The sequence below is a fragment of the Musca autumnalis genome, unplaced genomic scaffold (genome assembly GCF_047663935.1).
Source record: "Musca autumnalis isolate F117 unplaced genomic scaffold, ASM4766393v1 scaffold_3, whole genome shotgun sequence".
NCBI lineage: Eukaryota > Metazoa > Arthropoda > Insecta > Diptera > Muscidae > Musca > Musca autumnalis.
The window spans coordinates 76,131,800-76,145,821 of NW_027411866.1; the positions used below are offsets into that span (position 1 = coordinate 76,131,800).

The 14,022-nt window shown below is 32.5% G+C and overlaps 1 protein-coding gene across 4 annotated transcripts in view; it reads left to right on the top strand.

Moving 5' to 3' along the window:
- Nucleotides 1-952: 952 nt before the first annotated feature.
- The window catches only part of Hmr (Hybrid male rescue), a 69,634-nt gene continuing 56,564 nt past the window's right edge, over nt 953-14,022 (top strand). For 2 of the 4 annotated variants that reach the window (XM_073971822.1, XM_073971829.1), the window contains exon 1: nt 6,771-6,872. The gene's annotated coding sequence lies outside the window, so the exon portion shown is untranslated. Of the gene's footprint in view, nt 1,077-6,770; nt 6,873-14,022 lie in introns of those variants that run through there. The other 2 variants (XM_073971821.1, XM_073971828.1) reach the window with 2 other exon arrangements.

Below are 14,022 nucleotides of genomic sequence, written 5' to 3' on the forward strand. Positions count from 1 at the left end.
GAAGGGCGTATCGAACATAGCTTAAATCCGTTGATAAAGTATTTGTACAAGGTTGACCTTCTGTGTACAAAGCTTCACAATTGCACCACGGTGGCACCAAAGATATAGAGGCGTACTTATATGAACGTACATACTATAGTTATTACTGACTTCCATTCCTAATAAACACGATTTGCCACTTGCACAATATACAGTTTTTAATATTACATACAATAATTTTGGAGAAAACAGCAATTCGAATCGATCACAGAATTTATATCTGAGCAAATTAATATACTTCAAGAATGCCATTAATAAAAATATGGACTAGAACAACAAGGAAATGACTCAAAAAAGTTCAGAATTATGTGAGGTTATACAGACTTCGAATTCCAGAAAAAACAATAATTAATAAGAGGACCAAAATGTATGTACTTTACACGAATTATCGCGATTTTTACTATGGACCCTAAGTTTGTTACAGATGATCGGGAATTACGAATTATCGGGACATGAATAATCGCTATTCCACTATATTTTCAACATTAAATAACTATAAGACAAATAATATAAGACTTATATATGAAAAATACAAATACCCGTATTCCCGGGAATTTCAAAAAAATTTCCCGGGAAATCCCGTCCGAAAAAAATCGAGAATTCCCGGGAAATCCCGGGTCGGGAATTCCCGACCAGAAACTCTAGTTCGCACACATTCTTCTTTCGACATACAGAAACAGGCTGTTAATATATCCCGTTCGGCAATGTTTAATCTTTACAAAGTTTTTCACAGTTTTGAATAAATCAAGCAGGAATTCTATGACAGTCAAACTTACTCAAATATAATAAATTCCAATATGTTGCATATTATCAGGCGCTATTATTATTTGATACATATTAAGTACTCACGAACGGTGTTGCCAGCTGCATGTCACAACATTGGTGTTTGTTTAGCAACTGCTTAATGTTGACGTGGCTTGTTATTCACGATTTAGTTACTCTCAGACTTTTGTGTGGTTCTTTTCTAGCAGTTGTTTTGCCGTCGGTTCTGTTAAAAATAGTTGTTAAGCTTCTTAAAGTAATAATATAAGAAAAAGGTATGTTAAAACACTCACAACAATATAAGAATAATAACGTATATAATTTTAAGTAAAGCAATGCAATTAAATTTGATATTTGTTATACAGACGAAAAAATTGTCTTTGTATAAATGCTGGGGCGGTACGAGAGAAGATGGCTACATGTTGATAGAATGAAACTGATGTTATAGGAAAGAAAGAAAAAATAATGACAGGGGTTGCCAAGTCATCTTCTATAAGGAACGATCAGAGATGCAGTTTTCTCTAAAATGGAACACTTTTTTAAATTGCAATCAGGGCTACTAGATGATTTTTTATAAAAATCGTCATATCTATTTAAAACAAGTGAGCCAAGGCTATAGTCGGGTCGGGGCCGACTATGTGATACCCTGCACCACTACCCCTGTGCATAAGCTTTTGACTAGTAAAATTCAAAATATTATAATTGGGATAGATTATCGCTTTCGCTCTGAATGTCTTCATTAATACAGGTCAAATAAAAAAATGGAAAAGTGGGATGTACGCCAACCATCAATTCAAGAAAGATATTTCTTTTATAAATAAATATGTAAATAAGCATTTCGACATTTATTAAATCATTAATTTTGTATTTAAATATTGGACTTTATAATTTTCAACATGGCGGAATTATGGGAAAGGAACGAAAATTAATGGCAGGGGTTGTTAAGTCGTTTTTTTTAAATAATAAGTAGTGCGATTCTCTAACTCATTTTTTGAATTACCGACAATTGTCGGTAAAATTAAAATGATTCTGATTTCGGTAATGAACGATATTTTTCGGTAAGTTGGCGACCAAGAGAAAGTAGTCGTAAAGTTCTACCGATAGCAAAAGTGTTGTCAACTTTTATTTGAACTTTTCATTCATAATTTTGTGTTTTAATTTTACCGACATTTGTCGTTAACTGAAAAAATGAGTTAGTGAATCGCACTACAGATATGCAATTTTGTCCAAAATGGAAAAACTTTTAAATTGTAGTCAGGGCTGCCAAATGACTTTTTATGAAAATTTTTCCCAATGAAATAAAATAGAAATCGTCAAATTCATTTTTTACAAATAAATGTGTGAATAAACATTTCGTCATTAATGAAATCATCAATTTTGTAAATAAATATTGGGGGTTATCGTTTTTATCAAGTCAGGTTTCTCCAGTTATCTGTTATTTCTTTCACTCACCACTTTTGTACCCCCCACGAAGACTGAGTACCAAATTTCAGCTATTTCGGTTGGATATTTAGGCCACAAACTTCGAAATACCAAAAATCCGGACATATATAAGTTTATGACGCTGAAACCGAATACAGAAAATATGAGGCTATAAGAAGAAGTGAACGTATAACGACACATTTCTGCTGGAAAGTTTTATATAGCCATCGAAGACTAAATACAAAATTTCAGCCATTTCGGTGGGATATTGAGAGTACAACCATAGACTAATGAAAACATAGACGACGGAATGCTCTCACCGAGTATGTTCGAATTGAGTGTGCTGAAAAAGAAACTCAAAATAAAATGCCAAAAAACACAAGTTAATAAATATTTTGTTCCGGCAAAAGGCTACATGGGGTTAGTTTTTGATGGGAACAATATCCTTAGACAAAAATATCCAAGAAAATATTGTAATTTTCCCCAAAAAACGTCTTCGAACTTTTTTGAGTTTTCGGATTTGAGTAGCGCAACAGCGGCAACATTGAGTATTTCTTCGTCTATAAATTTATTTGTCTACAACCTCCAAAATGCCGAAAATCGGGAGGGCTATATAAAGACATATATACAGTTAAATTTCTGGTGGAAAGTTTTATACATCCAACGAAGACTAAATCCCAATTCGTTGGGATATTGAGGGCTATAAGAAGACGTGGGACGATATAGCATATTTTCAATACCATATATCCTAGGAGTAATAGAAACTTCTATACAAAATTTTAAAGCTCTATCTTAAATATAGAGAGCTGTATTTTAATTTCAAAATCAGACGGACGGATAGACGGACATGGTTATACGGGCTTAGAATTTTTGCTGATCAAAAATATATATGTATATACTTTATAGGGCCTCCGACGTATATTTTGATGTTTGATATTATGAAAGGCATAAAACGATATAAATAAAAATTGTGAACATTTTTTCGGTAACACACGAGACAGAACTTTTAAATGGAGTAGTGTCAATTTTGAAATCTAAACTGGTGATGGAAACGCAATATAAAAATTTTTTTGAATGAGAAATCAAAATCAGGTGCTCTTGTTCAAAATGGAGAGCGGAGGAAGTAAAATCAGTTGTGATTTAATGGACACTTCATAATTTGTGCTATGTAATAAAATTTTCAATATTCCTTGTTATACAAATAATATATAAATTTTATTTATTCTGGGATATTTTGCAATACCTTTCATTTTTATTGCTTCTAAAGGCTGATTAAAAATACATTCCGAAGAATGCCTTTAATTACAATCCAAAGCACCACATCAAAAAAGACGAGCTGGGGATACAAAAGGACTCCATTCTTGTTGCGTGCTTTGGAAGCAAAATGGAAAGAAAACTAGCCGTGCGCTCTCTTTTAAAATTCCTTAGTGAATTCGTAGAATAACCCCCATTATTATAAGTCTTCTTTTGTTATAATTTGGTTTTACCGAACAGATTTATAGCGTTTCCGTTAACTTAAAGTTGAAAGTGATCATTAAATTTCATGGAGGACCTTTTAGGCATTAACTTTTAACTTTATATATTTAAGTCCTCCAAATTGGTTTATTTTGCATTTTAAAATCTATCCGATAGTAAAAGAACACATATAATAATGGCCCTAAGATGTATTGCAGCGGTACTTGTACTAGAGATTAAACTGCATGGTTGCAAACTTTTTGCTGGGTATAGTTTGTTAAAATGTTATTCTGTTGCTTCAACAATAAGGGGTTGCATAACTTAAGGTGCTAAACTAATTGTATACATGTTTAGTATTGAACAATGAAGTTTGCCAGCATGAAACTATTATATGTTGCCACATCCAAGTTAAAATGTATAGGCAACATTTTGGTTATTCTTTATTCAGTAGCTCTCATACTGTCGTGTGTTAATCGTATCGTTGAACTTTATTTTAACATCGTTTGTTCGTTTTGTTTCTGCGAGCTTTATCAAAGTAATAACATAAGAGAAGACGGTTCGTATGTAAATAAGACACATATAAATAACAAATATGTATACGAATATGATATATAAAAAGTACATATGTAATATTAGATCAATGTACATTTCTATGCAACACATATTGAATCATTTACTCAACAAACAGGGTGGGTGGCACGAAAAGAGATAACAAAGAAATAAACAAATATGAGAAAGAGAAGAAGCATTAAAAGACAGTGTTGCCACGTCTATAATTAACAATTCAACAGAGGTGTCATTATTTAAAGAAATAACTTTGGTTACATACAAGACAAGAGCTGTAATGGTATCTCTTTTTGGAAGGCGGTTTGTTCAGTCTATACTCTAAGTGTTATGGCTAATAATATGGACAACAAATATAGTCTACATTTTTATGGAAATCCAAGTACATATATAGTTCTATTTCCTATTCCTAATAAACAAAATTAAATGCAACAAAAGTTTATTGCGTAATACAAACAACGGTAAATTCTATAAAAATTAAAAAAATAATAGGGAAAAAATGTACATGCACCCCAGGGACATATGGATATTACTATAAACTTTATGGAATAAACAATAAAAATTTTATATTTTATTGTTTTGGCGAATGTCCCGGGTTGTCCATGAAATTTTTCTTTTTAAAAAATGTGCGTTAGTAAAGTTTAAATTCTAAATTTAGTCAACGATTTTATAAATATTTGAGTTACGGTAATTTTGAATTTTAATTTAGAAAATTTTATATTTTTTGCTCATATATTAATTAAATAAATGATAAAAGAATAAATAAATGATAATAAAAACATATTTGTTGGTTAATTGTCGCTATTTAAGTTCACACTTTGCTGATAGCTCGTTAAGTGGACCCTTGCAGATTTCTTTGAGTTTTTCTAAAAAACACAGTGAATCTGAAGATTTTGATATCCAACAGCGCTTTGAAGAATCCTTGTGAAGTATATATTCTCCTTCTCTACATGTACGATTTCCTGAGTTTTCCCTAAAGGAAACACGTGTATTACAGCGTGTTCTTGTAAAAAGTTTTTGCCCATTCGTTCGTCGATTTCATGAACGAAGACACAATTTGGTTTTCATATCGGTTGACGTTTGTATTCGTGTGGCAAACAAATGAAAGCTTTTTATTTTCGTAATTTTTTGGTTTTCGTAACAAAATCAGATGAACGAATACGTCAAAAATAAACGAATGGAAAAGACCCATCGTTTTGAATGAAAATTAATTAATTTGAGTAATAAATGGCACAAAACACACGAAAACTGGAAGGGAATGCAATTTTATTAATTTCCATAGAAGCACACGCGTATATGTACATCCGTTTCTTCATATTATTACAATTATTTTTGAACAAATTTGATTACATTTTTTTCTTATTTTTTGTTTGTCATCTGTTTATCGGGGTTGCCATCAAGTAACACATTTTACGTGCAGATGGCTATGCAAAATTCACAAAATGAGTATCATGGAAACCCTGAAATATAAAAGCTTTTATGAAATAGACGAAAGCTTTTAGATAAAAACGAATGGTTCGTAAAATTTTACAAGAACCCAAATTTTGAACGTATACGTTTTAGTACGAACGGTTCGTGTGACAGGCAAGGATTTTTACAAAAACACGCTGTTATTTTTAATTAACAGTAGAGTTGATTTTAAATTACATTGCCCAAGGTCAATTTTGAGTAATTGATGTATCTTACCTGTGACCATTTATGGTATGACGAGGTCTAATGTTATACCGAGGTATGACAATAATCAAAATAATCGATTAAAAAGTACCAAATTGTTCTCTCATTAGTGTCCCTTTGTAGGCAATTTTTCGGGGATAGCTATTCTCAATGTTTAGATCTACATATCTTGTTTAATCATCTTTCTCACATTTAAGGTTAATTTAAAGTAAAAATAGTACCATGCTCACAGATGGACATACCGAAAATATTATTATCTATGTATCTACGCAAATAACATCGAAAACGTAATTGAGCGATCACAAATGTCTTAAAAATTCTAAACCACCCCTCCTCTATTTTTTTCCAGACTAGTTTTGAGCTTATTACCTCGATCATGAAATTATTATGCATATAATATAAAATAACCAACTCTTTTAAATATATTTCTTAATATACTGAAGTGTAAAAATGATGTAAAAATTTTTTAAATCAGAGATTAATGGAATTAAAAACAATTAATAAAAAAACAATAATTATTCTGTATGTTTAATTAGTATAGAATCAATGTAGCGCGCCTTAATACTTTGCGTCATGTCTGCATTTAAGCTTTTTAGAGGGTTAACCCACTTTATGAGGATCTATTTGAAGTATACGCAATGAATCCGCTGGGTCAGTTTTGAATAAATCAAGCCGGAATTCTATGACAGTCAAACATACTCAAATATAAATACCAATATGTTGCATATTATCAGGCGCATTCATTATTTGATACATGTTGAGTATTCACGAACGGTGTTGCCAGTTGCATGTCACCACAATTGTATGTTGTTTAACAACCGCTTAATGTTGACATGGCTTGTTATTCACGATTTAGTTACTCTCAGACTTTTGTGTGGTTGTTTTCCGGCAGTTCTTTCGCCGTCGGTTGTGTTAAAAAATTGTTAAGCTTGTTGAAGTAATAATATACGAAAGAGGTATGTTAAAACATTTTTAACAATATAAGAATAATAATAACGTATATAATTTTAAGTAAAGCAATGCAATTGAATTTGATATGTGTTATACAGACGAAAAAATTGTCTTCATATAAATGCTAGGAAGGCAAGAGAGAGAATGGCAACATTTTGATAGAATGAAACAGATGTTATAGGAAAGAAAGAAAGAAAAAATAATGACAGGGGTTGCCAAGTAATTTTCTTTTATGAATGATGGGAGATCATGGAACATTTGTTAAATTGTAGTCAGAGATGATTATAAATATATACACTCTGTTTCATGTCAATAGCACATTTCAAATTGCGTTTTATTTCCAGGCCGAATTCAGTCACACATTCCAAATATCATTGAAATCGAACTTATATATCGTGTTTGGAGCAGAAAATACACGAAATCGGCCGACAATATATATGGGTGCTATATCCAAATCTGAACCGATTTCGATATAATTTGGCACATTTATTTCTAGACTAAATTCAGTCACACATTCCAAATTTCATCGAAATCGGAAATATATAGCGTGTTTGGTACAGAAAATACGTGAAATCGGCCGTAAAAATATATGGGAGCTATATCCAAATCTGAACCGATTTTCAGCAAAAGCAATAGCGTTCTTCCTATGGCTAAAAAAGTTGTAGTCCCCAATTTTCAGCTGAATCGGACAAAAAATGCGACCTGTATGTTGCGAACAAAAACACATGGACAGACGGACATACAGACAGACGGACGGACACGCATAAATCGACTCAGAAAGTGATTATATGTATATCCCCAAAAGGAACTGTGGGCTATTTCGTTTCCTTTTGTATGTTACATACAAATGCACAAAGACATAATACCCCTTACCACTGTGTGGTGTAGGGTATAATAATTTGAGTAAAAATGTAAATTTTTAATGCTACTGTTACGATTCTTTAAAATTGGAATAAATAAAAGCTATTTCAAGTTTAAAACGCTAAAATTGATCGAACTATGACTTTAATACCAGGGAAATAAGACCTTATGAAAGCTGTGGACTTTAATTGTCTATAATACGTTAAGAATTTGGCATAAATTGACAGTTTCTTCTTAGTTTTATAAAAAACTAGCAGACCCCGGTCCGCGTTGCTGGCCCGTCGTAATGAGTTTTACTGACAACTTTTTATCGACTTTATGTTTGACAATTCAAAAATAGGTATTTTCTACCTCGCTTCTTCGTCGATTGTCAAACCGAGAAGGATTTTTATCAACAGATTTTGTCTGTAAACTTTCTTTTCTTTTACGGACTTTGTCGGATTTTTTCGCCAATTTGTGCCTTTTAGGATTTATTATCGTCCATGTCCCTGTCTTTATCCTAAAGCGATCTAATTATAAAAGTTAAAAAAATAAATGGACTTATATGTTTTATCTTTTCATGGCTGATGGACCGTTGAACCTCACCATTTAAGTACATTTGTAAATATATAGTTTTTCTTGATCGGGGGAGCTACCACCGTTGTCTCGAAAACTAATTTGCAACCTGATGCACTCGGACCACGGGACATTCCTGAACATTTTCTGAAAATTAGGTTCAGTAGTTTTGGAAAAAATAATGTTTTGAAAAGAGTGGGCCTGGTCCGGTATTTTGTCTCCTAGGGTGCACACAACTTCATTGCCTACCAAGATGCATGCCGAAATCGATATAATCATAAGTTTGGCTAATACAAATAGCGTTTAACAGAAAGGCATGGGGAAGGTACCCCACCTCTTCCGAAAATCATAAAATATACATAACGACGGCAAACTTTGAGCGTTTATGGAAATTTTATGGAAATCCCTTCAGTAGTATTGGAGTTATGACCTATTAAAAAAACAGGCGTGGTCGGGCCTATAGGCCCCCAAGAAGTACCTAGATTGTAGATTAATCCGTAAATTTTTAATCCGATACTTACATAATTTTTGCAATTGTAACGTTTTTTTTTAAAGTATCGCATAGGGGAGGTACCCCGCCCCCTCTGGAATTCAATAAAATATGTAACATGTTTTCGGGGCGTGGTAAACTTTTTTTTCCAAAAAACCTAAGGTGGGTTATGACAGCATTTGATTTTCATTCATAAAGGTTAAGCGTTTTTTTTTTTTAAATATGCCCCATTCAAAATTCAAGACAATATGCCCGTAGATTCCCTGACATTTTCAGGAAAATCGGTTCAGTAGTTTTGTAGATGTAAGTTATTTTAAAAAGTGGGTGTGGTGAAGTATTTGGTTCCTAAAAAAGTAGGTAAGGTCGGAGACACAACCACAATTTTCTCGCAAATTAACTTCCAAATAGATACATTCGTAATTATTGTAAATATAGGGTATAGGGGAAGTACCCCACCCTTTCCGAAATTCAACTGAATTTGTAGCCTATTTTTAGCGGGGGCCATCTCTGTACATTCCCTGGCAGTTTGAGGAAAATCGGTTCAGTATTTTTTGTAGAAATGATAAAAATTGTAAAAAAAAATTGTGGGCGTAAAAGTGGGCATGGTCAAATTTTCTTTGCATAAAAACCCAAGTCGAAATCGGTCCAGCCGTCCTCAACTGATGCCATTACCAACGAACGATATTTGATTTTCATTTATAAAGATTTAAAAGTTTAGACAAATCGCGATTTTCTTGAAAATCCCTTTAGTAGTTTTGTAGTTCGCGTGGTCGGATCTTAAGTCCCAAAATAAGTACGTAAGGTTGGAGACACAATCGCCATTGACTCGCAAATAAATTCCCAAACCGATACATTCGTATTTGTTGCAAATATTGCATTTTTACAAAAATAGGGCATAGGGGAGGTACCCACCCGATCCGAAAGTCAAAAAATATGTAGCCTATTTTTATCGGGGACCAACCCTGTACATTCGCTGAAAGTTTCAGGAAAATCGATTCAGTAGTTTCGTAGATATAACATATTTAAAAAAGTGGGCGTTGTCCAGTCTTAATGCCCCAAATAAGCACGCAAGGGCGGAGACGCAATAGCCATTGACTTGGAAATTAATTTTCAAAGCGATACATTTGTTATTGTTGCAAATATTGCATTTTTACAAAAATAGGGCATGGGGGAGGTACCCCGCCCGATCCGAAATTCAACCAAATATGTAGCCTATTTCAACCGGGGGCATCACTCTACGTTCCCTGAAAATTTCAGGAAAATCTATTGAGCAGCTTCGTAGATATAACATATTTATAAAAGTGGGCGGAAAAGTGGGCGTGGCCAATTTTTCTTTGCATAAAAACCTAAACTGGACTATGACTAACATTTTCACAAAAAATTATCCAAATCGCTCCAGCCGTTTTCAACTGATTCAATTACCAACAAACGACAATTGAGTTTTATATATAAAGACTAAAGAAAAACGAAGGAATGAAAAGAGATGGTGTCTATGTATAAACTTTAAATTCTACTGAAAATTGGGTATTTATGATCGAGAAACTTCAAATTCCTACGACTTCTATTCCATAATACAGGGCAATGATGGCATTAAGATAAATTAATCATTAAAATATCAGGTGATTGTTATTGCTCTGAGTCTGAGCCAACTTACTATAAAGAAAAAACGAGATCCTTCCCATACACAGAGAGAAAATAGGTTAAATTTCTTACACAGACATAAACTGGAGATAACCTTAAATTTTGTACCGCAATGTTTTGTACTTTCCGATTGCATGAGGCGGTCACCTCGGCAATACAGATGGTCTATTAAGTTCTTCTCTTCCAGGAGAACCAGGAAGTGAAAGTTTCTGCCATCGAGAACCTGCAAATAATGTTATTTTGCCTCGGGAAATGTCTAGTGGTTTTTCCTTATAATATTCATTATACCTGCCACAGAAATTCCACCTATTTTCTTTCTGTGTATGGGAAGGATCTCGTTTTTTCTTTATAATATGTTGGCTCAAACTCAGAGCAATAACAATCACCTGATATTTTAATGATTAACTGATATTTTAAAGAATCGTAACAGTAGCATTCAAAATTTACATTTTTACACAAGTTATTAAAAAATGTGCTATTCCGATGAAACAATTTAAACCGTACAACTTTTGGCATTTTTGAAAGAAACTTAAAAAAAATTATAACGGTACGTTATCGAAGCCAAACTTTCTGTTGAAAGATACTTCATAAAATTACAATCCAAGATATATGTATATACTTTCCCGAGGTTATTCCACGGATATCGACTAAACTGAAGTAACAAAAATCAATTTGAAATGTGCTATTGACATGAAACAGAGTTTATTTTTATTGAAAGAAACATAAACAGATACTCAAGTTGGTAAACATGTTTTTACTTCAAATAAGCATTTCGACATTTATTAAATCATTCATTTTGTATATAAATATTGGTGTTTATAATTTATAACAAGTCGGGTTTATGGGAAAGAAACGAATATGAATGACAGGAGTTGATAAGTCATTTTCTTTTAGGAATCATCAGATATGCAATTTTCTCAAAAAATGTAATATTTTTTTTAATTTATAGTCAGGACTGCCAGAACGGGAGGTACAGTTCTATGAGGGCTATATGAAGACGTGGGCCGATATAGCATATTTTCAATACCATATATCCTAGGAGTAATAGAAACTTCTATACAAAATTGTAAAGCTCTATCTTAAATATAGAGAACTGTATTTTAATTTCAAAGACAGACGGACGGATAGATAGACATGGTTATATCGGTTTAGAATTTTTTGCTGATCAGAAATATATATATATATATGTATATACTCCTATATATGTATATATCCTCCGACGAATATAATTATGTTTGATATTATGAAGGGTATAAAACGATATAAATAAAAACACACGAGACAGAACTTTTAATCTGAACTGGTGATGGAAACGCAATATAAAAAATCTTTTGAATGATAAATCAAAATCAGGTGCGCTTATACAAAATGGAGATCGGAGGAAGAAAAATCAGTTGTGATTTAATGGAAACTTCATAATTTGTGCTGTGTAATAAAGTTCTCAATATTCCTATTTATACAAATAATAAATTAATTTTATTTTTTCTGGGATATTTTGCAATGGCTTGCATTTTTATTGCATCTATAGGCACATTCCGAAGAATGCTTTTAAATACAATCCAAAGCACCACATCAAAATAGGTGCTGTGGATACAAAAGGACTCCATTCTGGTTGCGTGCTTTGGAAGCAAAATGGTAAGAAAAGAAGCCGCGCGCTCTCTTTTAAAATGCCTCAGTGAATTCATAGAATAAGATATATTGCAGCGGTACTTGTACTAGGGATTAAACTGCATATATCGTTGCAAACTTTTTGCTGGATATAGTTTGTTAAAATGTAATTCTGTTGCTTCAACAATAAGGTGTTGCATAACTTAAGGTGCCAGATTAAATATATACATGTTGAGTATTGTACAATAATGTTGCCAGCTGCAAATTATTTTTTGTTGTCGCATCCAAATTAAAATGTATAGGCAACATTTTGGTTATTCTTCATTCAGTAGCTCTCATACTGTCGTGTGTTAATCGTGTCGTCGGATTTTATTGTAACATCGTTTGTTCGTTTTGATTCACATATAAATAACAAATAGGTATACGACAGAGCTGAGCAAAATCGAGAGAAAGGCAAATTTAAGGAAGAATTAATATTTAATTTTTCTTGATGTTTCATTACTTATTTCAAAATTTTTTAAACATTAATGTTGTCTAAAATCGTCCACAATGCAAATTGTTAAAAAATATAAATAAAAAATTGCATTAACATTTAATTGTTTATGGTTCACAAAAAACTAAGAGTACGTTTTCACAATTTGCCTGTGTGCTAGCACATAGGCGAGCTCACCCTAGTATACGAATATGATATATAAAAAATACATATGTAATATTAGATCAATGTACATTTTTATACAACACATCTTTAATCATTTACTCAAAAAACAGGGTGGGTGGCACGAAAAGAGATAAAATAAAGAAATAAAAAAATATGAGAAAGAGAAGAAGCATTGACAGACAGTGTTGCCACGTCTATAATTAACAATTCAACAGAGTTGTCATTATTTCAAAAAATAACTTTGGTAACTTACAACATTGGTGCTCGCTTCCTTACGGTAGCGTAAAAACAAACCACACGTATTCTCCCTTTATTTCTGATTTGCCATTGCTTAGCAATGGGGAGAGTGTCTTACCACTACTAATATACAAACTAATCTGAGCACCCCTGACTTACAAGACAAGAGCTGTAATGGTATCTCTTTTTGGAAGGCGTTTGTTCAGTCCATATTCTTAGTGTTATAGTACGTTTATATATAACCGGATTTAACAAACCCACTGGGTTTCAAATGTCAATTCCATTGCTCATATTTCAAATGAATCCTCATAAAGAAGGTTAACCCTGCAAAAGGCTATAATATAAACATGGCCTTATGGCTAATAATAATATGGACAACAAATATAGTCTACATTTTTATGGAAATCCAAGTACATAGTTCTATTTCATAGGGATAAAATTAAATACAACAAAAGTTTATTGCATAATACAACCAACTGTAAATTCTATAAAAATTAAAAAAATAATAGGGAAAAAATTTTCATGCACCCCAGTGACATATGCACACAGATAAAATGGTCTCTCTAACAAACAAATAAAAATTTGGGTGCAAACAAATTAAATTGTGGGTGCAATCAAATTATATGTTTGGGTGCAAACAAATACAAACCCAAAAGCAAAAAAAAAAAAAAACAAACACATGCACCAGTGGGCGCTTTCTGAGAGCAAGTGAGCGTAAATGTCAATGTGAAACACATTGAAATGTATGCACTTATTTTTGTATAGATGGTTTTTGTTAATAGTTTTCCTTCAGACACATTAAGATGTATTATATGTATAGCTGCCTTTTTAATTTTGTTAATATAATGCTTTAGATATCGACGCCTCCAAACAATAGTATGCTAAGTCGACTTAGCATGTTTTCAAGTTCTTTACATTTTTACATTTTACGTCCTTTAACCTAAATTCTGTCAAATTTTGGTAATGATCGGTCAATCCGAACAGAACTTATAAACAAATGTTTACTCAGAATAGTAGTGACGGTCAAAGAAAACTGTAAACTTTGAGAGCTTCTCCTGCAAAACTCACTTTTCAGACTTAGCATACTATTATTTGGAGGTGTCGA